The sequence below is a fragment of the Pogona vitticeps genome, chromosome 5 (genome assembly GCF_051106095.1).
Source record: "Pogona vitticeps strain Pit_001003342236 chromosome 5, PviZW2.1, whole genome shotgun sequence".
NCBI classification, from domain to species: Eukaryota; Metazoa; Chordata; class Lepidosauria; order Squamata; family Agamidae; genus Pogona; species Pogona vitticeps.
In genome coordinates, this window is record NC_135787.1 from 30,584,830 (window position 1) to 30,611,493 (window position 26,664).

General features: G+C 39.3%; 1 protein-coding gene and 1 pseudogene across 3 annotated transcripts in view; both read right to left on the reverse strand.

The window, feature by feature from the left end:
• NDNF (neuron derived neurotrophic factor) overlaps positions 1 to 25,746 on the reverse strand; it is a 39,853-nt gene extending 14,107 nt beyond the window's left edge. Inside the window, exon 1 of one of the 3 annotated variants that reach the window (XM_020781453.3) lies at positions 25,617 to 25,746. The gene's annotated coding sequence lies outside the window, so the exon portion shown is untranslated. Of the gene's footprint in view, positions 1 to 24,301; positions 24,652 to 25,616 lie in introns of those variants that run through there. The other 2 variants (XM_078376636.1, XM_020781454.3) reach the window with 2 other exon arrangements.
• LOC140707881 (U1 spliceosomal RNA) lies at positions 16,934 to 17,088 on the reverse strand (annotated as a pseudogene).
• Positions 25,747 to 26,664: the final 918 nt, after the last annotated feature.

Below are 26,664 nucleotides of genomic sequence, written 5' to 3' on the forward strand. Positions count from 1 at the left end.
GTACCAGCCAAGGGTCAAGTAAAACACCATCGAACTCTCTTGAAATGGTAGCTTACAAAGTAAAAAACTCTTTTTACCTCAAATGTGCCCTGTAATTATCATTTTACTATTATGTGGAGCAACCTATCTATTTTCTAGCAAAATGTTCCAGGTGCAATAAAAGTTTTAAAAAAAACTAGATATAAGAGCAACAGGTCCTTGGTTTCAAATCTGTATCTAGCATAAATATGTAAAATTGGTATTTCTGTGTTACAGTGAATGATCTTGTCTCTGCAGCAAAAGGGCTACATGACTGAGCAGTGCTAAATTATCACCCACCCCTTGAAACTACTCTCCCAAAAAATAATGATTCCAAGCTTTGCTATTCCTCCCAGCATAATTAATTTGGATATTGCACTCCATTGAAAGAAACGTGCAGAGCACAAGTCAGATGTTCTAGGGAAGTCAGATGTGGGTGGAGGAAGGGGTCCAGTGTCTCTCAGCCACAGGCTCCTTTGCTATTAAAACTGTACTTAAGACCACCCTTAGATGTCTGTGACACAGCATTTCTTTCATGTAAAGAAGCACTCAAAAGAGTTCGGAATTTAAATGTGAACAAGAAGCACTGTGTGGCCAAAACTAAACTTGCTAGTCTTATATATCTTGATTAACAGCCTCTTATCTTAATTCAACTGATCTGTTTACACAATCAGTTTTGTAAACACACTGACTTGTTTAGTCACTTCAAGAGGTTAATCAAAGCCTGAAACAAGATTAAAATAAATGGGAAAATGAGACTGGGTAAGCAGCTGCAAAGGCTGCTTCTTATAAATTCTGGAATGAACACAAGCATGGGACTCAGGCATCATCTTGACTGGACTGAGCAGAGCAGAGAGTGGTAGGATCCAGTTCCTGCTTCGAATCCAACAGTAACTGTTATTACGACCCACTGGGACTCGCTTTGAAACCAGTGTTTTTTCCTGGAGTTTTCTTTGGGAGCAAATAACTTTACAATTAATTGCAGATATGTGTATTTATTGTTTCCATTAATATTCTGATCTGACCTTTTTGATGTGCAAAGAAATGTGAAGGAATACAATTGGAAAAAATACATCTGTCCAGAAAAGTACACTAGACTTTTGCAAGAAATACCTGTGATACTAGATTCCTGCCAGCACCTACTCAGGAGGAGTATACAGATATCATACTTTGACTAAACTAATTCAAACAAATGGAATTAAAAATTAGTTGCAAGTAATTTAAAGCCCATAAAATTCAACAATATAACAACTGGATACAACAAATACATTTTTTAAAAAACTGGAAATTTATATAGAATTTCATTCTAATGTAACCTTTCAACAGATATTCCTCTTAGAACTTAAAATGTGTTAGCATTAGTCATATATCGTCCGTATTCATATTCAAGTGGCGACAGAAAAAGGACAAAATTCTGTACTGTCAGTTCAGTGAACAAGAGAACGTAACCTGTTATGTTACTGAAATATATCCATAACTGATTTCTGTGTTCCACAAGTATTCCATTTCTTTGTAAAAAATAAGAGAAGGCAGCACATCTTCTCAGACATCATTTGACTGAATTTCAGGAAAAAATACAAATAATTGTAGAATTATATAGTAAGTGGTTAACAAATGTACACTTGTTAGCCAGTTCATTTCCAAACGTAATTCCAAATGGTAGTTTTCATCTATGAAGACTTGAATGATTTAGGAACCAGATATTTAAGAAATTGTTCATAAGTCCATTTGTCTACTGTGATTGTAACTAGAGATTCTTGTTCCAATTCCACTACTGTTGGATCTGCTAGGATGGATAACAAGACTTTTTGGTGGCAGGTCTCTATTTGCATTTCAATATGCTGTCAACATCTCTTGGTCTACCATGTTTTTGGCTTGTTTTCCTCTTTCTCTGATTTTATTATCTTGCTATTGTTCAATTCTTCATTTGGTTAACTAGTTTTATGATTGCATGTTTCTTTAACTGATCCTAATCTTTATGTAACCTTTCCATAGATATTCCTCTTAGAATAAAATTGTGTAAGCATTAGTCATCTGTCCTCCTTAATGAGGAATTGAAAAGTAGGATATAATAATTTTCACTAATAAAGAAAATCTTTCCTAAGTGGATCTTTACCTTGATAATAGTGACCTAAGCTTCTGCATTCTTTTGCATTCCTTTTATTATACATAGGAACAACGTGTGTCTATTGTTGCTTTTATTGTTCTGCTTGCTACTGCTTTAGTTAGTATCACTACATTTTGATAGCATTTCTACGTGCTCATTATTGTGAGCTAGAAATCCTGAAAAATTTGGAAAAACTTATTGTTTGACAGCAAGACAGTGTTACTTGGATCACTTAAAATATCACAGGGTGTTAGCTATATTTATCCAGGCCAAAGGATTCAGTGAGCTGAGAAAAATGTTTATACTCTACTTTTTAGCACTTCCTTGTTGATTCCTCACCACCAACTCTTCAAGTGTTGATTGTGTGAACTTATATGTGCAGCAAGGGAAAGCTTTCTAAAATCCAATCACCATAACTCTTTGGAGATCTTCATAATCTTTACACCACACCCAGCATGAGTCTCAGGGACCAACTACAGAGCAGGAAAAAAGCAAATAGGTCTGCTCTGAAGCTGCATGTGCCAAATCTGGTTTCCCCAGGTTAACTGGCTTCAGCAAAAAACATGAGTCAGCAGAGAAAGGGAAGGAAACTGGCTCTCAACCTTGTTTGCAGCTTGTTAAATTAGCTCTAAGGGACATGGTGGTGCTGTGGCCTAAACCGCAGAAGCCTGTGCTGCAGGGTCAGAAGCCCAGCAGTCATAAGATTGAATCCACGCAATGGAGTGAGCTCCCGTCGCTTGTCCCAGCTCCTCACCAACCTAGCAGTTCGAAAGCATGTAAATGTGAGTAGATAAATAGGTACCATCTCGGTGGGAAGATAAAACGGCATTCCCTAGTCATGCTGGCCACGTGACAACAGAAACTGTCTTTGGATAAGCACTGGCTCTACGGCTTGAAAATGAGATGAGCACTTCCCCCTAGAGTTGGACACGACTGGACTAAAAATGCCAAGGGGAGCCTTTACCTTTACCTAAGTTAGTTCCGATCTTCCAGAGTTGCAGGAGGTGCAGTTACAGTAGAGCTATCTTAACTAGCTGAACACAAGACTAATTGATAACTTCCTCCTCTTTCTCTGCCAATTCCTCACTCTTTTTCCTTTGGTCACCTAGCTACTCTATTGACAGGGAAGTAAGTCTTTAAAAGGGAAAAAAATGAAAGAAAGGGAAGAGAAAAACAAACAGACCCAGGTATCAGGTTTGGGGAAGAGAGGATTCAAATGGCAGCCAGTTTCTCCACTGCTGTGCCTCTCTCACTGTTGCTGTAGCCAGGTAGAATGGCTTCAGACATGACAGGTACCAACCCCTCCACACTGACTGAGGGGATCACAGTATTGGAACTGATGCAAATGCATTTGCTGTCATAAAGTAGAAGCCGCAATGATGGAGGGGGAAACTGTGGTTTTCAGTGGGAGAGAATGGACTTCAAGGTGATTTGCATTGATTTGTAGTTCATGTAGTTCAAGGAAAATGAGGCAAATCTGAGTATCCCAATCCTGGAACATTTCCTGTATTAGTCAATGCAGTAATCGCCTTTGCCAGGCTGAGAAAATATTCTTTAACCTCTTTCACTTTTGTCAACTGAAAGGTCCTTTCCAGAACTGAAAATAATAGATTAGGAAAGTTCAGAACCAATCCACAATGTTGGCTAAGAATCTGTCATGGTCAGGTTATCCAGCAGCCATGGTACTGATTTATAATACTGTATTAAACTCTGTATTGTAAAACTCTTTGTGTGTTTCCACATGAAACAGCTCATCAGTCAAGGTACAATTTCAGTTGCTCTGTGCTTTTTACACTTTAGACCCAATCTAGCTGTTTGTTTTCCAAAGGTTTTGGTGTTGGTTTTGGTGTTTTAAAAATTCTAGTTATGTACTAAGAACTGTCTTCAAAATTGCTTTTGACCAAGGGATAATTTATGCACTAAATTAACAAAGCAAACAAACAAACACCAACAAAGCTTGTCATGGTCATTTATAAATGCCACAAGAGTTAACCAAAAGACAAATTATCAAAGCATTTACATTTGTGTGGCTGCTTTTTCAGTGTTTATTTGTCCATGGTAGGGGAAAGGTTAGCCTTTTAACTAGCTACTTTGAAAAAGAAAGACAGAGGGCATATAAACAGGCACGTAGGTCAGAGTGCCTCAGATGAGTGACCATGACAACAATCTGGAAAACTTCAGGCCCTCTGTGTTAACTGTGCCACCTCATATTTGAGATTTAAAGGTGACTTTTAAAGAGAAGTAAAAGAAAACAATGTATCTGCAGTGGTGGGGGGCAGTAATTAGTTCAAAGTTCAGAATCTTATTACTTTTGGAGCTGCTGGGGGATTTGGAGGACATATGTCGAGACTAGGAGGTGGGAAGTCTGCCTTCAGTTACTTTCCTGTTTTGCATTATTATTTCCAGATTAAGTGGGGGGTGTTGGAATGTATCTCAAGGGAATCCCAACTCTCAAAAGTAGGAGATATGCTGAGGATGCTACTGCCTACATCATGAGGTTTAACAAAGGTGTATCAGCTACCCTTAGATGGACATTACTCATTACTAAACAGAAAACATTGCAAGTTTGGGTGGTGTATAAACAAGATGATAAAGACAAGTAATATTTTATTACTGACTGCAGTTTTCTCCAGAGACGTGAAGCATTAGATGGCATGATTTCAGCTTTTAGATATTGTGCAATACATTAAACAACTGATACCTTGCCAAGAATTTTTTTTAATCAAATAACATGCCATTTTCCAAATTTACTGCAGAAATGTAGTTAGAAAGGAATATGGGCAGAACTGGTATGGTGTAACTACTGATCCCCAAGAATTTATTTTTTACTTAAGAGCACAATCCTTACTAGCCAACATGCCTGAGGATCATCTGCAGTAGCATTAAGTCAGGTTAAACTGTGTAGAAGCTAAGGGGTGTAGCAAATTACTTAAGACTACCCTTACCTTGCCCTAATTATCCATCAGCATAGCAGTTCTGTCCTCGACTAACTTCCACTGGCAGATCTTAGCCGGGAGAGCAATTCTGCTGGCAGATGCCTCTGCCCCCAGTTCTCTACAATCAGCCAGGACAAAAAGGTTCTAATAACACAAAGGCATTTCTGTCACTTTAAGAAGATCTGCCAACAGAAGAGGTTTTTGGCTATTTGTAGCAGAGCAGTAACTAGGTTATTTTCTACCCGAGGAAATAAAATAAAATTCTATTCCCTATAATTTCATAGTAGTTATTTTGGTAGGAGGACAAATCTCTAAATAATGAGAAGCAATAATAATAATAACACAGTGTTTATTTTAATAATAACTTCTGCATACTTAGTCAACTAATGCCTATGATACTTCTTAGTTTCCAATCATTCAAAAGTATCACATTGCTCATATACTCTCTTTAAAATGTTTTAAATACAGGCATGAATGGATTTATCAGCCTTAGTCACATGCCTCTACTGTTAGTGGTATTTGATAAAGATACCATTCTGCATTAGTACATGTTGCATTGCTTTCGCTGCACATTTACTGTTTAGCACCAATTGCTTGGCACGCAGGTCATATTGTTCTCTTTGGTTCAATTAGAATCTCTAAGGCTTATCCAGTTGTTTCCTATCCAAATAAATTCCCCATACAGTTCTGCATAGGAGATGCTCTTGCTCACACTTGAGTTCTACACATAAGCAAGAAGCCTGAGAAGGAACAGGGTTACAGACTTGTTACTTTCCATATGTAGAAAGTATCAAAGGAGAAGAGAGGGGCTAACCACTTTTCTCTAGGCAGGTAGGGAATGATGAACATGTCTATCTTGATGTGCCTTTTTCTTAATGGGATGGTGTGCTTTGTATATAATACCTGTATATATATATTATGGCTAAGATCTGCCAGTGGAAGAGTTAGTCGAGGACAGAACTGTATATTACTGCCCATTTATAAAGATGGGGAGAAATTTGTTTGATTCATGTTTAATAAAAATCTTACTTGCTTTTGGAAATCTTGAAATGGCATGCAAACAGAGACTTCAAACGTTCAAAACCTACAGTTCTCCAACTTTGCAGTGCAGTTAAGTTTTTTTTAAAAAAAAAAAAGGCATGAAAATCATGTAAATTAGCCAAAAGTACCAATGTACATATATTTAATTCACGGCCATTTTCCTTTAGAAGCAATGGCTTTAATCAAGAATGAGAAAGTGCACATAACTGGAAAATAATGTGCATGTCTGCAGTAATGCCTCCTAAATTTCACAATAAAAACCATGCAGCACTCATTTTTAAGAATTGTTCTCAGTGCTTTGAGATAATACAACTTCTATTTTGCTGGCTATCTTTCCTTGGTTTCATATGTTGTAGAATTTTTATTAGAGATGGAGGTATTCGTATTCATATATCCCCACACAGGTGGAAATAACAAAGGTCTGGCCCCATGAAGCTGGATTGTCCACTCACATTTTCTCGGCTACTGCCGGCTCCATGGTGCCTTCCTATTGCTCCGTTGTCTGCAATCGTTGACCTAGTCCTGGCAGGAGGTGGGATGACAAGCCTCTCCGCTAGGTCGGAGAGTGACTAATCCATTGTGGAAAACAGCACAACAGGAAGCCACCACGGAGCCGGCTACAGCGGTGAAATCGTGAGTGGACAGTCGTTATTTCTACCTGTGTAGGAATATTCGTATACCAATACCCCCATCTCTAGTTTTTATTATTTGTTCCTGGCCTAACCTTTGCTTTATGTGCTGTCATTAATTTCTTCCTTTGAATGCATCATAAACCACCTAGAAAACATTCGACATTGGGCATTTTGTGCCCACTTCTAGAGGTGCAATATAAAAAACCCACAAATTCCTTATTCATTTACGATCCTTTTATCAGTACCTTTTATTCTTTCTCAGTTGAATCGAAAACTGCATGGTGAAAATGATGGAAAACTGGAGCAATTTCTGTCTCTCTGTATAAATTCTCTGTTTTCCACCAGTGATAACCTAGTATGTTTGGTATGAGTTAATGCTTCAGGTATTCATTATCAGTTATAGCTCCACCTATTGACAACTAAAAAGCCTCACAAAAATTGCACTCTAACAAGCAGATGGGAAATGTATGGCCCTCTAGCTGTCATCCTTTTCCAGATTTTTCTAAGTACTAAGAACTCAGAAGTGGTTTACCATTCTCTTTTAAGGGCACATTGGGACTGGGAGCTTGCTCAAGACCACAGCTGAGCCAAAATTAGGAAAAAGAAAACCCATCTCTACAGATGAGGAGACATTTTATTTCAATTCATATTTTTAATAACAAAATTTACCCAAATTTGCAACACGTAAATCTCAGAAAAGCAAAACTGATAGATTTGCCCATACTTACATGAAATTATTTGTCAAACTAATTTGGAATTTAGTCTTTTTTATTGATATTTTTGAGAGGAAATTTCTTTCTGTGAGGCAAACAAGGATATATGCTCATTGATGTTTTCAGTTAGCATTCTAAATATCTTTGGCTATCTTAACCAATATTAGAGCAGATAAATTGCATTAGATGATTCTCAATTTCAATATACAGTCATACCTCAGTTTACGAATGCCTTGGTTAATGTAATTTTCAGTTTATGAAGGAAAATCCATTGAAAATAATGCCTCGGTTTACAAAAAAAAAAAAATCGCACTACAAAGAAAGTTTCCCCAGGATGCATTGTGCCTGGAGGTTTATAGTGCTGCCCCCGTTCCTATGGCAAATCGCATTTCGGTTTACAAATCTGTCACATTACGTAACATCCTGGAGAACGCATTAAATTCGTAAACCAAGGTAAGCCTGTAGGTGGATTTTGGCAGTTTGATTGTAAATAGACCACTGTAATATACATCTGAGCTAAGTAAGAAACAAGAATGTTTCAACTTTGTGACAGCATAGCTATTTTGTAAAATGATGCCATAACAATTATAAACCTCTATAATGACCTGGTACCCTGTTGTTTTGTTTAATTGATGTGAAGAACTTAACTGTTACAGTTTGTGGGAAGAGGGGAAATCTCTCAGTATCACACCACTTCTTCATCTATCCCTTCAAATATAAAACATTCAGCTAGGAAACCAATCACTTTCTCTTTAAATCAAACACAAATGTAAATCAAATACAGTTGCTGAAGGTACATACCTGTCCACAATGATAGGATAAGGTAAGACAAATGGAGCTACTGTGAATGTCATCATTATACTGTAATCTAAAAGTGCCTTTGGGGAGAAAGTGCTCCTAAATATTTCCAAAAGCTCCAATATTTTAAAATTCCACATAGTTCAGAACACTGTGGCTGTTATTTTTATTTTATAGCACAAGAGCAGTGGCCATGCTTTGTGTTGCTAGCAAATGTCAAAGACATAGCTTATACAGCACAAAGAGCAGAGGATTCATTTGTGCGTATGGCAGGAGCAGGTCAGTGGCACAGAGGGAAGCGAACCAGATTTTTGTGTCTTTAGGTACTGATTCCACAAGCCTACAGACAAGCAAAGGAGAAATTGTATCCAGTTTTACCACAAATGATCAAGATGAAAATAACAGTAAAATTATGTAGATGACTATTATTTAGAAAGGTATTCATCGTTAGTAGGACTAGCAAAATTTGACTGAGAGAAAGTGGTATACTGTATATAGGTTTTGATATATCATTTAAGGGCCATCAATTTTTATGCTTTTTAGACAAGAATCAATTGTGCTCGGTCTTATATGAGTAACAGATTAATAGATTCTGCTATCTGTAATGTAATACTGTATTATACATTACAACTTTAATTAGGCTAAATAGATATTATAACCAAACTCACAAACTCCCTTAAGTATTAAATACTGTCAATTAGTTGACTGTACTCAGAATCCATGTGGGACACAGATAATGATAATGAAGGTTGGGTTTGTAAATGTCATTTACAAGTTTTAGATAAGTATAGCACAACAGTATACAATACTGTTGGTTTTTATCTCCAGCAAGCTGGGCATAATCTACTAATTTTATTTATTTATTTATTTATTTATTTGATTTATACCCCGCCCATCTGACCTAAAAGGCCGCTCTAGGCGGCTAAATGTTCCCACTGTCTGTACACTTCTTCTCTGGAGAAAAAAGGGCTCCACAACTTCGTTAGTACTAAAAGAAAGAAGAAAAGAAAAGAGGGACCAGTAAAGTTGAGGAGAGAATGTGCAGTTCACAATTGCAATGTAAATAAGAGGGCAACTCTTGTGAAGTCTATTTCTACTTGGATTGTCAGATCTCCACATCAAAAATTATTATGTCCCATTTCCAAGTGAATTTACAGATTACTTTTAAACACAAACATGCATATAAATGTGTGCACTTCCAGATGTATACATTGCATGCACTGTAGCAACATGCATGTTTTCCTCTATAAAATGTTGCTTTTTGTGTATTTCCAAATCTGTACATGTGCATTCTGGTGCAGCTCCTTCTGAATTTGCTCTTTCTGAGCATTTGGATGTGGAAGGTGTAGACTTGTGATCATGATTACAATATAACTTGTAGTTTGTCCAAAGAGGTCCAGATAACTTAAATGCAGAAAAATTCAGACCCCAATGAAATTGTCACCCATTCCTAATGGGTGCCATTTGATATGTATTCATTTGTGACCAATATATACAATCCACTTTTCATACAATAATGGAACTGGTTATATTTTCCAGACAATTAGTTTTCCAGTTTCATTAGTCTGTGGAACGCCATTGGTATTTTCCCACAAAAACCATGTAACCAGTATCTGTCCAAAAATGTGCACATCCAAAAATATTTTTCTATTTGGAAGCAACATGAACTAAGATGTCATTCTTAATTGTCAAACAGAGCTCTCTCTACTTTTCTTGGTCATGACCACAGCTACACTTACTCACAGCACTGCCTTTCCCGTACAAACACACACTTCATGCATTTTTTTTCTAGAGTCATCCATCTAAAATGTAAAACCAGGCAAAAATCCCCTCTCCCCATTCCTCTGTGATTTTAAATAGATCAGAAGAAAGCACAAGTGTTCAGATCCATAAGGAAATCAGTGATGAGTCAAGATGGAAGGGCAACACATTAGAGAAAGTTAAGATATTAATGATTAAGCCCTTGAAAAATGTGCTCAACTCTCAGGTGAAACTAGGAGACAGACTGGGTACCCATTGGTAAGCTATTAGGAAAGAAAAATTGTAAAGGTATTATATAAACAATGAAGGGAGACATCAGTTCTGAAGGCATTCATAATGAATACCCATATCCATGTAGTCGAAGAAAATCCTTTGGCAAGCCACCAAGAGAGAGAAAGAAAGAAAACCAGGAGGAAGGAAAAATGGAGAGATTCAGATTGTGCTAGATTTACACAGATCCTATTGAAGTAAATTAGATACGTATTAAGTGAAGCCTAATTTGTCTCAATTGGTCTCTGTTCAACCTCTGTTCAACTAATAGGCAGAGCAACCCTGTATGGGACTGATAGGGTGTGATGTAACCTAAGAGATCTGTGGGTTCACATTAGTGAAGGTGGGAGAATGGATGCATATTTTTTATCAATAAAAAAAATCCTGGTTGTAATAGGGAAAAATTAATTACATCAACTCCATGGCTAGCATATGTAACAGGCCCAAATCCATCTGGGAAAATGCAGTTGTTTTGTCCTCATCCCAGCAATGGAACATCCCACTTCAGTGTTTTCCACTTGCTACCACTGGTTGGGCAGTTGCAAGTGGAAGCCCTTCTACCTGAGTGCTATGTGGTCCTATGCTGTCACTCGTCTTTATTAACAGAGGACCACCTCTATTTCTAATCTTTTCCAGACATCAATGGGGGCAGGGGTAATTGTTCATTTAGTTTGGATCTTTTCCAAGTATTTAAAATTTTTGCCATAATAATAATAATTCTGAAATTAATACATCAGCCCTTTAAGCAACAGATTACAGGCTTCCTTCCCTTTGATTTTCTGCCCTATGGCTTCACCCTCTTGACCCCGCCACAGTTGCATGTTATTATCATTCTTGAGTTTTGATTTCCTCCCTTGGGTTGTTCATCAAATACTTCTCCTTGTAGTGATATTCCACTAAAGTTCTGTAAAATAGTAAACTATCTCCTCATGTTCCATATTGTTTTCAAGAATCCTTTCACTTAACTTGATTCTTGCCTAGTAAAAAAATACTGAGAATTAAAAATTCATGGGATGGGTCTAGCCATGCACACAAGTCATTTCTCAAAGTCAAGTCACTCCCTTGCAATCAGAAACAAAAAATTAGTTGTTGGAGGTGAATTAAAAAGTGCCCTCTTCACTGTGTCAAGACAATAGTACAGCTTTAAAACATCACTTGCTGATTGTTCTCCAAATGGAAAAAGGGTAATAGCCCCCTTAGCAATTTTCTGCTAGAAATCTTTCTATACTGGCTACTTTTTTCCCTCCCATAATTTTGGGATAAACAGCAAACAGTAAACTAAAATATTCAACAACAAACCAGCATCCCTGCAACTGTTCTTTTAAAAAAAAAACTCTCAGAAATAAAAACAGCCAGGTTAAGTATGCTTGTGTAAACATGTAAGTGATAGATTAGGCCAGTGGCTCACAACCTTGGGCAATCCAAGTATTCTTGGACTGCAACTCCCAGGAAACCCCAGAAAGTACAATTTGTGGTGAACCCCTAAACTCTGACTCTGCAGTCAGATACCTAACTCACTGAGCTACCCAGCCAGTATAGGCTTTTTAAAACCATTGTTATTTCAGAAACTACACACTGGATCTAAGTATTATGGATGTGCTCCTTACTCTTCTCAAAATACAAGCATGAACAATGCACTTTGTGATCTTCTTGTAGGTGATGGATAACTCAATTTATGGTACAGTTTGAGTCAAAGCATTAAGATTTGACCTTATTTCAATCCCTTACAAAATCAGTGTGATTTCTAAAAGCCTAAGTACAAAAAATCCACCTTAAATATATCCAGCTATTTACATGGGGTATTTGCTTTCAAAATAATGTAATCATAGTTGTAAGTAACAATGTTGGCACCCAGAGAAAGAAGCACTATTTCTCATCCACTCTGCCCTGAGACGTGAGTGTAGGACCCCCATGAAAAAAGAGGAGGAGAATGTATATCCATCCAAAAGCTAAAAGAACGTCTATGCTTTAAAAAAAAAAGTAAATAGGATTAGGAGGTATTGCCATTTATTTTCCTGACTTTCACTAGTAGAGTCATGTCTATATTTTGGTGCCCTCTAAATTTTGGTGCCTTAGGGTAAAGCCTCAGTTGCTCCACCAGGCTTACAGCCTTGAACTTTCCAGGCAAAAAACCATCTTGCCATGTACTTTGGGGACATGCTGTCGAAGTACACCTGGGTTACAACCCAAGGTTGGAAGCCACTGGGTTAGGCAGTTTAGCCTTTATTCAAAAAGGAGCCCAAAAAACCTTAAATCATATGACAAAAGGTGCTTCCAAATGGATGGATCTATCTCTGCCAATCAAAAGACTATGCATAGCTATTTTATCTTTCTCCATCTAATGGATTTTGTGTAGTTCGAAAATAAAGACAGAAGAACCTGCAGGAAAGCATAGGAGAGTTACAAATGGAAGATTACAATGGACCTCTCTAAAATTCTGTGAACAGGGCAGGATAAGTGCTCAGTAAATGCTTTGTGCAGAAACACCCCAAGCATTTGTTTGTTTATTCGCTTGTTTATTTGTTCATTCATTTTCTGAATTTATGTTCTGCTGTGTGGTTTCATTACCTTATTCTCTTTCACTAAACTCTTGATAAGAATAAAAAACATTTGGCTTTTTAGAAAAGGTACTGTAAAGGATACTGAAATGCAGAGTTTTAAGGAGCTTTAGATACCAGTACCACAGCATATTATACATGCAAATGAAAAGCATTAGTTTCCATATAATATACCATTCACTATAGAACTTTATCATTTTAAAAAATCAAGTAATAAAGATAATCCTGAAGAACCAGACTTGAACTAATTTACTATAAGAGAGAACAAGTGAAAATACATGTTTCTTTTTTTATTTCAGTCCAAATTGCCCATGCAGGTTGTTGTCCATGTTATGAACACGGAATAAAATACAACAGACAACACGAACAACACAAATAACAAAAATACGTGTTTTTCAAAAAGCAGCCCAAACTATTATCATGAAATTAAATGTTTTCTGTTCACCAACTACATTAAGTCATGCTGCTGCTGTTAGCTACAATATAAAAGGCTGCAACAGCTACAGAGAAAAAATAATAATGGGATGCTAAATATAAATTTGTAAATACATTAATTAATTGATTGATCTACCTCTTTTTTTAAAAAAAGCTGAGGAATGGCATGATAATACCTAGTTAGTAAATTAGAGTCAGCTTTCACCAAGATTTAAGATTTAAATAAAATACTGAAAATACCTTCTTAAAGGGGTGATACAATTTTTTTTAGGCTTTTAAAACTAACGTGTTAATAGCTTTAAATGAATTCAGTCAAACAAGGTATGCTTTCCCTCTTAGAAGTTGTTCTGTAACAGAAGCTAGAACCCAGATGTTCTGTGGTTAAAACTATCAATTTGTTATGGGGAAACCCGACAAAAATGAAACATGCCACTAGCACGCCTTCATCTAAACTGAAGTAAGATTATTTTTTTAAAAAACTGGCAGACAAAACTGAAAAATTTGTCTTCATTATCACAATGAAGTGTATGCTTTTACAAAACAAATTTCTTATCATATGTTTTCCAGAACATATTAGGCACATTTTTTAAAACGAGGGAGTAGCAAACAAACTTGTGCTTCAAGTATGTTTTATAAGTAATGGTCCAACATCTTTCCCTTCTAAAGATGCATCTACCTGACAGGGATTGTGGCCATTAATTTTTGTGATTTACTTTGCTAAATTATCCCATTGTCTCAGTGGAACAAGTGGGAAGGAACAAGCAGCCACAAAACATTATATCCTGTATCCTTTATCTTGTCCGTAGCCACCATCTTGATTTTTAGATCTGTTGTTTTCTTATAGAGATATATCTTTTATATTTTTGGTTTGGGTAGGATTTGGCCTTTCTCTGCATGTTTACTACTGGAAACCACCCAGAGTAGTGACAAGGCTACTAGATGGTGTGGTATAAAAATGTAATGTAATTAATAAAACATGATAATTTTTCAAATAAAGGCAGGTACAATTTCTGCATGTTACTCTAAATATGATACAGGACAAATGACAAACTAAAATGGATGGGGGCACATTATCATATATTTCAAGAAAATAAAGTATGCTTGGGCTTGGGCAAGACTGAGAACAGAGACGCGATACAGGTCTTTAATGGTTTTGCAGATTACCATTTCTCATCTTCAGACACACTGACAATATAGAGATCAGGTGCAGTAACCTGAAGTAACCTAACAATATTGTCTCTAGTTCTAATCTGTCTCTTTTTAAAGAAAAATAGTGCAAAACATAATATTCTATTGTACTACAATTATTTTTCAATGCCAAATTACCAACCTCAAATGATATGTATGCACTAGAGATAATGTTGCTGGTATGTGCCACCACATCACTTCTCCCTTATGCTCACCCTAGGATTTTCAAGGTAGGTAAAATGTTCAAAGAGTGGTTTACCATTGCTATCCCAGTAGATTTGAACTGAGATCTCCTGCATCCTAGTGCTATAACACTCTGCCATCTGTACCTCATTGACTTTCAGTACTGCTAGTAGAGCATACTTGAAATGACAAATAATCACTGCATTCTCCTGGCCATTTTTCTTCACAGAACTACACTAAACAATCTCTAGGTACCACAAGAAGAACCATTACATGCACACCAGTGTGTTCATTGGCAGGCTTTATTAATAATAATAATAATAATTTACCATCAAGTCAATTCTGACATACAGCAACCTTTTAAGGAGTTTTTCCAGATAGAGAGTACTCAGAAATGAATTACCAATCCCTTTTGAGGAGGGCATCCTGTGATTGTGCAGCTTGCCCAAGGCCACACAGGCTAGCTCTCCTGGGATGCACAGTGGGGAATTGAATCCCTAAACTCTGACTATGCAGTCAGATACCTAACTCACTGAGCTACCCAGCCAGTATAGGCTTTTTAAAACCATTGTTATTTCAGAAACTACACACTGGATCTAAGTATTATGGATGTGCTCCTTACTCTTCTCAAAATACAAGCATGAACAATGCACTTTGTGATCTTCATGTAGGTGATGGATAACTCAATTTATGGTACAGTTTGAGTCGAAGCATTAAGATTTGACCTTATTTCAACCCCTTACAAAATCAGTGTGATTTCTAAAAGCCTAAGTACAAAATTTCCACCTTAAATATATCCAGCTATTTACATGGGGTATTTGCTTTCAAAATAATGTAATCATAGTTGTAAGTAACAATGCTGGCAACCAGAGAAAGAAGCACTATTTCCCATCCACTCTGCCCTGAGACGTGAGTGTAGGACCCTCATGAAAAAAGAGGAGGAGAATGTGTATCCATCCAAAAGGTTAAAGAACGTCTACGCTTTAAAAAAAAGAAAAGTAAATAGGATTAGGAGGTATTGCCATTTATTTTCCTGACACTCACTAGTAGAGTCATGTCTATATTTTGGTGCCCTCTAAATTTTGGTGCCTTAGGGTAAAGCTTCAGTTGCTCCACCAGACTTACAGCCTTGAACTTTCCAGTCAAAAAACCATCTTGCCATGTACTTTTGGGCTTTAAGTTTTAGACTTCACGTTCTTCACACTGGTACAATCCTGATAAAGTGATGTTTAATCCATGAAAACTCGTTTATTGTGTGATTTTTTTTTAGTGGTCTATAAAAGTATTACCTATTTTCGCATTTGGATTTTAGCCTCAAATTTAGTTATCAGTAAGTTTAACTTTAGTTCTGCTTACTATATTAATATTTACATGGTTAGACTGACTACTTCACAAACTATAATATTATGACAACTGTTACTGCCTTGGCAAACAAATATTTTGGGACAAATGCCAAAATCCCACAAGCAGCATGGATACTCTTAATGCAACCTGTGGGATTCTGGGAGCTATGGTCCAAAAGGGTAACTTTCCCAATTTCAAATGATTAGGCTTAGAACTTATATGTTAAGATAGCATATAGGGAAAAAGTTATTAAAAGAACTGCTCAGAGTGGGCTATATTGAATGCATATGCAAATATTTAATCCTTCAAAATCACACATTTCTCATTACGAAAAAATTGGAACTTGGCACCTTGATTATGTCACGCTTGTTTGTTTTTCCATTCTTTGTCCTCAGTTATTTAAACAACAACAACTCCTGCAGGAGTTGTGCACTTTCAAACTCATGATGAGGTTCAAATGCCTACATTAGATAGATTGTAGGTAGATCTGTCCATAATCATTTCTGAGATGATCATGAAATAGGAACATGTATCTTGTCACCATGGGAAACATTCATTTGGCTTGACACAAAGAAAATGGCAAGAGAAAGCACATGTGGGCATGTTCTAGATCTTTCTGTGTATTTCAGTGGCATAATTTACTGTATTTTTTGCTCCATAAGACACACTTCCCCCCAAATAGAGGGGGAGAAAGTATGTGCATCTTATGGAGTAAATACAGTAAAAAAAAGAGTTCAGCCACCACCACCCAGAAGCCTCCCACTGCCATGCTGGGAGGCCTCTGAACTGGCACCAGAGACTGCTTGTTGTTTGGACCTCACCATTCTGCACTGCTGGCTTTCCAGGGTCTGCTTCCTGCAGCCTGCCTGGAAAACCAGCAAGGCCAATAGCAGTAGGGAATGAAAATAGGCAAGGACCAAAGGGGAAAAAAGAGTGATTCTAGAAAAACCAGGAGAAACCACAAACACAGTTCCCCACTTAGGCAGTTGATTTTCCCACATTTGGGGAAATCATAGGGGTCAGCACATCCAAAGTGCAATAGATGAGCCTTACCCTGGGAAAACCACTTTTACAATAATGGTATCTCCCCTGCCAGGTATGAGTTGGAATGGCCCCTGAAAATTCTTCCCCTTTCTGTGCCCTATCCCCCAAAGGCATGGCTGCAACTCCTGATCAGAGCAGGGCTGCACAGCCCCAGTCCTGAAAGAGGCCAAGAGACCTACTCAGTATTTTGGGGTGCCCCACAGGACCCCCATCAGGGACTGGAATGTTCCTCCCACAATCCTCCAGTGCACAGATATTAGCATACCTAATACTATATGCGGGGAAGGCAGGGAAAGCGGGGAAATTCAAACTTTCAGTTAGTGAAGAAGCTGCTTGTCTGCCTCCTTGCTAGACCAAGCAGTTAAGAGAGCTGGGAGAGAGAGTCCTGGGATTGCCTGGTATTGTCATTTTAAAATGTAAAATTTCGTTTAAAAGCTGCTTGTTTTGGGTTAAACCATACTTGGGTGAAAAGGTGCTCCGTTTGAGTTGAAACCTGCTTGCCTGGGAATCGTTTCAGACCAGCGCCAATCAGCTGTTAGGTGGGGAGAGGGGAGGGGGCAGGAGCAGAGAAGAGCACAAAATGGCTGCCGGCTGCCTGCTGGTTTTTAACTGTTTGGGGCTCTTTTTTGACTGTTCTGGGGTCTACCAAGGCACTGTGAAGAGCAAGGCTCAGTCTACAGTACCTGGTAATTGACTTTCTTTTAAGTTTTTAAAACTTTCTGACCTTTTTTCCCCATAAGAATGCATTAATTAATTTTCAATGCATTCTTATGAGAAATTTGGATTTGACTTGCAAACTTTTGGGATGTGGTGGCGCTGCGGGCTAAACCGCAGAAGCCTGTGCTGCAGGGCCAGAAGACCAAGCAGTCGTAAGATCGAATCCACGCGATGGAGTGAGCTCCCGCCGCTTGTCCCAGCTCCCGCCAACCTAGCGGTTCGAAAGCATGCAAATGCGAGTAGATAAATAGGGACCACTTGGGTGGGAAGGTAACAGCGTTCCGTGTCTAAGTCGCACTGGCCATGTGACCACGGAAAGATTGTCTTCGGACAAACGCTGGCTCTATGGCTTGGAAACGGGGATGAGCACCGCCCCCTAGAGTCGAACACGACTGGACAAAAATTGTCAAGGGGAACCTTTACCTTTACCTGCAAACTTTTCAACTACTTCTGGGCATCTAATAGAGAATGTATTTCCAAAGGGTGTTGCAGCAAGGAAACTAACTGTGCCTCGTGACTTCTAACTGGATTACAGTACCTGCTTCCTGATTTCAGCTATTATAGTTTGTATTCAGTTTGTTTGGCTCATCAAGAACATTGTTCATGGCTTTGTGTGGCCTAACCAGTTGTGCTTTGCATGCTACAAACATTCAATTATGTCAGAAAATGGAGATTTGGTCTTATGCTGAGCATGTGCTACTGCTGGTGAATGGGATCAGGTTAAGCTTTGTGTTGCTGTTCTTTTCCATAACCCAAAGTAAATAAGGAAAACCAGCTGTTAAATAGTTTAATTCCACTATTTATCCTCCACACAACTAAAAGGGACCTCTCAATGCAGTGCCAAATCAGACAAACCATTTCTAACTTAACATAGGCTTGAGCTGTAGCTGGGCAGAGTTGCACAACAATCTCATCTGTCATTGAGACATTTCTATAAGCATGGGGAGGAGGTGGATGAAAGGAAATGTAAAATATAGGTAGCGTTGTATAGGTCCTATCACTGGCTGATAATGGTCTATATGTACTTGAATTAAATTTATGGTACACAAATTTATGGTACATAAACTAGAGTACACAAAGCTTTAAGTCTCTCCATTTGTTAATGACAGTGGTAATGGTTCTTAATGCCACTGTTGACTGCTGTTCACTTTACATGGTTCAAATGTTATTCTGTTTATTAAATATTTTATTACACTATTTGGTTCAGAATATATTTTCCCTATTTTCCTCCTCTAAAAATTATGTGCATCTTAAGGTCCGGTGCGTCTTATGGAGCAAAAAATATGGTAATTCTTCAGTCTGCCATGTTTTCTATCAGGTGAATACGATACCACTTCTATGGAAAGTGGGCCATTGAAATGAATAGAACTTGTCAATCACAGCTAAATTAACCCCTATTGAATAAAACATATCTCTTCTAAGTAGAATTGGCACTGCCTTTAGCCCACAAGAAGCCACCTTATACCTAGTCATAGTCATTCACTTAATTCAACATCATTTGCAATGATTGAAAGTAGACCTTGATGCTTTCAGACACGACTCTTTGAAACAAGTCTGGTCATGCCAGGGATGGAATCCGGGACTTCTCCATGCAAAATGTGTGATCTTAACACCAAACCACAGATTACAGTATGATACAAATTTAACTAACATATACATAAAGCATCATACCTTAATCTGTGAAAGGCCCACTGTAATCTTTCGGGTTTTCTTCGATTGCAATGCCCATAGCCAGGTTGGGAGTACGTGGGAGTTACCATACAGCAATATCTGATAGGGCAATTTGCTCACTGCAGCTTTAAATAGTGCAAATCAGGTTCACATACAGCCTTTGTTAAATAAAAGGTTAAGATTAATATGGTATATAGAATAACAAATAAGTCCAGACTAGAGGTCTGCAAAGCATGAGGTTCTTAAAAGATCTGTTTGTTGCTAGTTGGGGTAACTGCATTTTCAAAAAGTATTTTCATGTTTATAAAGCATGTATTTGGAAGAAGCTGTAATGAAAGGACTCAAAGATTCCTGCATGTATAAGTATCAGTGATCTGATGTGCATGTGAATGAAAGGCATAGCAGATGAACTTTGAAAACATTCTGAAATTCATCTTTGGCTAGTAGGGAATATTTATACGGAAAGCAATTATCTGTGTTTAGAACCGGTAGGATGTAACTGTTTCATATTTAACAATAGAGAGGTTCAGGTTGTATTGAAGAAAGTATTTCATTCACCTTCATTCAGAACCAAGTTCCTGTAACATGGCACCTAGTTAGTGCTATGAAATTCTGCTTTCTGCTGCTGTGATTTTAAAAACATGCAGTCATTTACTTGCCATCAAACATCTGTCTAAGATCCATGTGACAAAGTCAAATGGTCAGATTAGAAAAATATGTTTGATTGTGTTGCATGCTCTGTGAAGTATTTCTTCACCCCAAATGATGAGAGCACTGCACGCATATGTTCTTCAGGGAAACCTGACATATTTATATATGCCGCCAAAAGTTTTCTCATATATATTTTGGACTTTGTTCAAGGCGAAAAAAAGTCATTTATAATGTCAAAATGTTACAACTAAGGGAGAAAATGGTAGACTTCATTCTTGTAAATGCAACAGAACATATCGAAACAAGAATCTGTAAACACTATTTTCTCTTTCCAGGCTTCTATTGATTCTGAAATGAGAACACAAAGCAGGAAAGAGTAGCTAGCCAGTGCCAATATTCAAGATTCATATCTTCTCCACAGTCACATTTGTTTTAATCTTTGAGATTTTTTTAAAAGAAAAAAGAAAGAAAGAAAATTTGTCTGTTTCTAGTGCATGGACCAGCCTTCACATAAACATGCATATTTTACTTGTCATTTCTCTTGAAAGGGACTAGATAGGATATGTTGCTCCTGGCATATAATCTGTAATCGTCCATCTTTTTACTCTTTCCTATACTATTCACTGCATTCCTCTTACCTAAACATATTGGCTCAAAATTATGTTTCCTGATATTAAAAAATGGCTTGTGACTGATCATTGCTATACATTTGCTAATATATGTGCAACAAGGTTTATCTCGGTAACTCTAGAAGTTGATAATGTAACTACAAACTCTGGTGTGCGCTCAGTTTGTGATGTTAATTTAGAAATTATGCCTATGGAAATGAGAGACAAGTTGAATAGACAAAGAAAATTATTTACAATGTTTCATCCATAGAATCTGCATAAACAAAAATGGCATGAGAAGAAGCTGAATCTAGGATTCCTGATAGATCCAAGTTCATGTAAACATTTTTGAGAAACTAGTGTGTTAGCATTGAGTGACATGCTCAGATACTTCTACATCAACCTTCTCCAGATATTTTCAACTGTTATACCCACCAGCTGCAGTCACCAATATCAGCTGTGCTAGCCAAAGAAGATGGGTGTCATTACACAAACCATCTACAGGACATCAGGCACCTATATAACACCCATTTCAAAATGTAAAATATTGTCCTAAATGTACTCACAGCCACGCTAAGAATCACCACATATAGGTTATACTTTATAGTTTCACCACTGTTATTCAGTGTATCATTATAATGTATAATTACATAGCCATATGTCAAGTCTAGCCTATGGCAGCCATCCCAGGTCTTTCTAGATATAAAATACTCAGAAGTGGTTTACCAGTTCTGCCTTTTGGTTGCTCTCTGTGACCATGCAAGTTGCCCAATGCTGCAGAGGTGGAAAGCGATATAACCCCATCAGTCCTATATGCTCAGCTGGCCCATCTTCCTAAGAGGCACAATGTGGATTCAAGCTCCCCAGCCCCTGACTTCACAGCCAGGCACTCCAGCACATTGAGCAACATAAAACATACTACTAAAGAGAATGTATTTTTAATATAAGGTAAAAACTAGATAACACTTCAATCCTGGCATGTTTTCTCAGAAATAAGTCTGTTGTGTTGAGAATAAGCCCTGTTGAGCAGAGCAGCAAGTACACCATTGCGTCAATTCCGTTATCCCAGATAAAAGGCATATGGAAAACATACCTATATCAGATACAAATTGGACACTACCAGTTTCTGATACAAAATTTGTAGCGAAGGCTCTGCACCAAGTTAAATCAGTGAAAATATGAAACAACTTGACTGAATTTGAAAGCAATGCAAAGTTGGATACAAGAAGTAGCAAATCAGACTCCTGAAGAAGATATCCCAGTTGGGATTTGGTCTCAACCCTTTTATCTGGTACAGACCTACATATAAATGAGTTCTGCACTAAATGAAAAGCATTCTACGTTTGGATTCTGTCCTTTTTCACAGAGCAGTCAGCATTCCAGCAGAGCACAATAAACAAGTCATATGAGATCTGTGATTTTGCACAATCATTTGCAATGACCTTTCTCACTGTAAACATATAGTTTACTGGAAATTGCTGCATGCAGATACATACTTTACTTTTTTAAAAAAAATGTATAGGGAGAAAGATACAGCAGAATTATCTAGTCCCTAGACTCAATAGTTAACCACTAGCAGCTTTCCCAAAGTGACCTATCATGGTTGTTTCAAAGACAGAACTCTCTCTGTGGCATTGGCGAGGATATTGCATTTATCTATAACAACAAGCTAACCCGCTTGAGATAGGCATGATACTTTCCCACAAGAGTGTTAAATAGGCCCAGAACAAATAAACGTGCGGTGAGGACTTTTTAAAGAGCAGGGATAACGTTCAATTATATACTCTTTAAGAGATTTTTTTTTAAAAAGAAAGAAAGCTGTATATCTGCAAATGATTAAGAGATACTCTACAGTCACAACTTGAACTCTTTTGAAATAAATGTGTAACACAAGCCACACATATTTCATATTCAGCCATTGTAGTAACATTTTCCTAGCTTCTTCACTTTAATCAATATGAATTAAAATAGGGCAATTGGGAGAGTCTGGAATAATTCTCTGAATTTCCCAAAAGGTGCAGTAGTGAAAACATTTTTAAAAATCTGTAACAGCCCGTTTCTTTCAACAGGATGTTTTGTTTAAAAGAAATTATTTCTTTTAAAGACTTTATAGAGTGATTTTCTATAGCACTATAATGAAACAACATTAGTTATAAGCATATTCTTTTCTTTTCTTCATTTAAATTTCTCTTTTTTCTCCTCCCTCCTCAGTATAGACTGGCCCTTATATAAAAATGTATCAGCTGTTACATGCACAGACACAAAATAAAGCTGAACTTAGTTCTGACACCAAATGATTGTTGAGATTGGAAAAATAAACGAAAACAATGAAAAGGCTATTTAAATCTGAGCAAATATTCTGACAACATTAAAAATGTTTTAAACTTCAACATAAAGGAGCTTGCTTGGATTTTTCTTTGGTCAGATTGTGGTACCGATGACGTGTGTAGAGGCAACAGCTTGAGTTCCTTATTCTGCGAGGGGTTAGACTACAGCAGAACTTTGGAGGTTCCCACAACTAGCAGCAGTAGGAATGGGAGAAAAGAAGCTGTATAAAAGAATAGGCTGCCTCCTGTCATCTTCCCTACTTCTTTCTTTTCCTTCTCTCTTACTTTTCTTGAAAAATTCTGAATAATTGTTATATTTTAAATACTGTAATAGGTTCCAGGCTAGCAAGTAGCATATTTAATGTTATCTCTTAGGAGTAATGGGAATATCCCCTATTGTGAGATAAACAGAGGAGAGCAGAAAGAAAGAGAGGGAGAGGAGATTGAGAACTAGCCAGATGTCAACACTCCTTCAAAGAGAAGCTTTTGGAGACCTCCTTGTGAGTGCTTAAATTTTTCTACTGATACCGATCTGCTAGCCAGTGCAGTGGCATCTAGCAACCAGCCACATAGTATGGCAAGAAACAGGACGAAATGTGAGAGCATGCCTTTGGAGTCACAAGGAGAAAAAAAGTCTGTGAAGCTGTGGCGGAAGACTGTCTGTATCCCACAACCCAGAAGAAGCTGCACCCAAGTTGATTCCTGTCTTTCTCCACCAATGGCACTAAAAACATACCAGTAAAGAAATAATACGAGGTACAAAGTGAGAGACATTTAAGATTAAGACCAAAAGCAGAGTTGCCTTATTAAGAGGTTCATGTGAGGGGGGGGGAAGAAATATATTTGTCATCATTTGATAATTTTAGGGTGCTGGTGCTCTGCTGTTGATGGAAGCATCAAAGGCAAAATTCCCATTGATTTTCATGGGCCAGGGTTACTTTAGGCACCCACAGCCAAGTTCATCATAGGTGTGTGGCGGGGGGGGGGAGAGAGTAAGAACAAACAACATACTCCACCAAATTTTGCTCTTTCATCACAGCCTATAAAACCACACCTTTTTGCACCATGTTAGTTAATGCACAATAAGGAACACTCTCATGATTTAGTAGCATAAATTGCAGTAATTCTCAGTATAGTCTTAAGCATGTGCTGAAACAGGAAAGAGGTGGCGATTAAATCTGAAAGCTAGACTTAAAAGGTCTAGTGGATAAAGTGGCAGACTAGAACTCAGGAGGTTCAAATCCCTGCTCAGTTATGGAAACTCATGGGAGTGGTGATGGAACTGGTAAAATCACTTACCTTAAAAGCCTTACTAGGGTGACTATAAATCAGTCCAGAGTTAGTGGCATATATCACAAGAGGTCATCAATCCACTTTAACCGATCTCACTACTAAAGCTGACTGGAACCCAACAGGACTGAACCCATCAACCTATTGCTACTCAGAGCCCCTCCTCACTCCCAGTCCAATATTTCCTGCACTTCCATTGGTAGAGATGATCCACCTGGATGCCTTTCTTTCGGAGCCAAGTGCGGGACAGCTGGAATATACCACCAATGCAAAGCAGCAAGATTGCACACAGATGGAGCTGCAGAAGGAGGAAGACACTGACTGCGTGTCCCATAATTTCTTGCAAACCAGGACCACCCATTCTCAAGCTCCAGAGGAGTTGGAGACATACAACGTATACACGGGGGGGGGGGGGCGGGCAGGCGGGGGCGGGGGGGACAAATCCAGATTGTGTTAAAATTTAACAGTCCCTGCTAAGCACCGGATCGTTGGAATAGCGTCTATCGGGGAAGCTTCTCCCTTACTAACAGACCTTTTCCCAGCATCATTCAATTCACGATCAAATCGGAACCTTTTCCATGGACAGTAAAAGATCTGAAGCCCAAACTAACTTGTCCCAATGGAGGTCTGCGGGGAAATATCTGGGGAAGGATGTGGGACTGCAAGGGGGAGCGCTTCCGCGCAGCTTCCTTACCAAAGATACCCGTGTGCGTACCTTGGGATAGCTCCGGGACGCTTTCAGATGCAATCCCTGATGCCGGATTTTGGGAGAGAAGCCCAGGCCGGCTCTCAGGAAAGAAGGGAAGCCTCCCCCACCCGGCACAGCAGCGCTGGCTTACCACATTTGGAAAGAACTGAACTGTACATTATCGTCGCTTAAAGTATGCGTTGTGGCGGCGGCCCTCCGTAAGAGCATTAAGTCCGGAGTCTACCATTACTTAGTCTCCCTGCCGGCGCTGCCAAGGGCGGTCCCGGCCTATCCCCCCCCCCCCCAGCTTACTCCCTTCCGCCACAAATTTCCCCGCCAACTCCTTGTTGCCCACCGTGGCTCAAAGTTGTTCGGCTCCCGCGCGTGGGCTTGTAGCTGCTGGTGGCTGCCGTGTGAGCGCCCCAGCCTGGCAAGAAAGAGAGAAAGTCCAGAGACTGAGGACGCGGTTGCCCCTCTCAGTCTTTTGCCCGCGCGGAACCCGGACGCACAGCAGCTCCTTTCTTCTACAAGCCGTGCTTTAAACACACACACACACACACACACACACACACACACACGACTAACCCCCCCCTTTTTTTCTCTCTCTCTCTCTCCTGCTGCGCGCTTCCCGCTTACCTGAACGTCGACTGGCCCGCGCGCCGACTTTGCCTCAAGTTCCTCACGCGTGTCCAAGAGGAAGGCGCGGGCGGCGCGGGAAGGACGTGGAGCGAGAGCGAGCGACGAGACGGGCTCTCAGAGGAGGACTGAGCCTACTGGAGGCTCCCGGGTCTCCGGTTAAAAGGGTGAACACCTTCCCCCTCGAAGTCACAGCCCCTGGAGACGCTGCGCGCAGCAACCTTGGCACCCCCCACGCGGATCTGTGACAGATGCCTCCACCCCTCAACACACGCACGCTGGCTTTTAGCGGGGAGAAGAAGGGCAAGCAAAGTCCGAGCAGGTCTGATCCATTCTTCGCCGGGCCTTTCTTCTCAAGAAGCGAGGAAACTTCACCAAAAGCCGAGAAGAGAAACTTAAAAGTGGCTACGACCGGCCAAAGGGTGGCGGAGGGGCTTTGCTACCAGAGTCCTTTCGCTGCTCCTACAATTTCGCCAAGCAGCGGAGTTTTCCTCTCTTTTCTTTGAGATAAATAGGTATTTATTTTATTCAACTCAAAAGGAAGCGCCAGGCACTAACTGAGGAGATACGGTCTGCGCGCTGAGGCTCGCTCGCTGGTGCTGCCTGCCTGCCTGCCCGGCTGGCCCAGAGTTGAAGAGTGCGTAGTTCGCGCTGAATGTCACTTGAGTGAAGTCTGGAAGAGCCGCTCCCCCCCCCCCAAGTATTACAACGCGCGCGCACACACGCACACACACACGCCCGCTTACTTTCCCTCCCTGGCCCTGCTGCCGCCTCTCCCGCTGTCGCCGCCGCCACACGCACGGCCTCTCGCGCACACTGAGGGCGCCGGGCCACCGAGCACCAACCAGCCAGGCAAAAAGCCTATCAGAGCCACCGCCTCCTGTCAATTGTCCCGAAGGGAGAGGAGAGGAGAGCGGCGGCGGCGGCGGCGGCGGCGGCGGCGGCCCACCCCTCGCGCGCTCCTGGGCGGGCTTGTCGGCGAAGGAGGACAGGCAGAATCTGTTCCTCAGGGTAGAATTCGTTATGTACCTCACGAAAAAAAAATTTT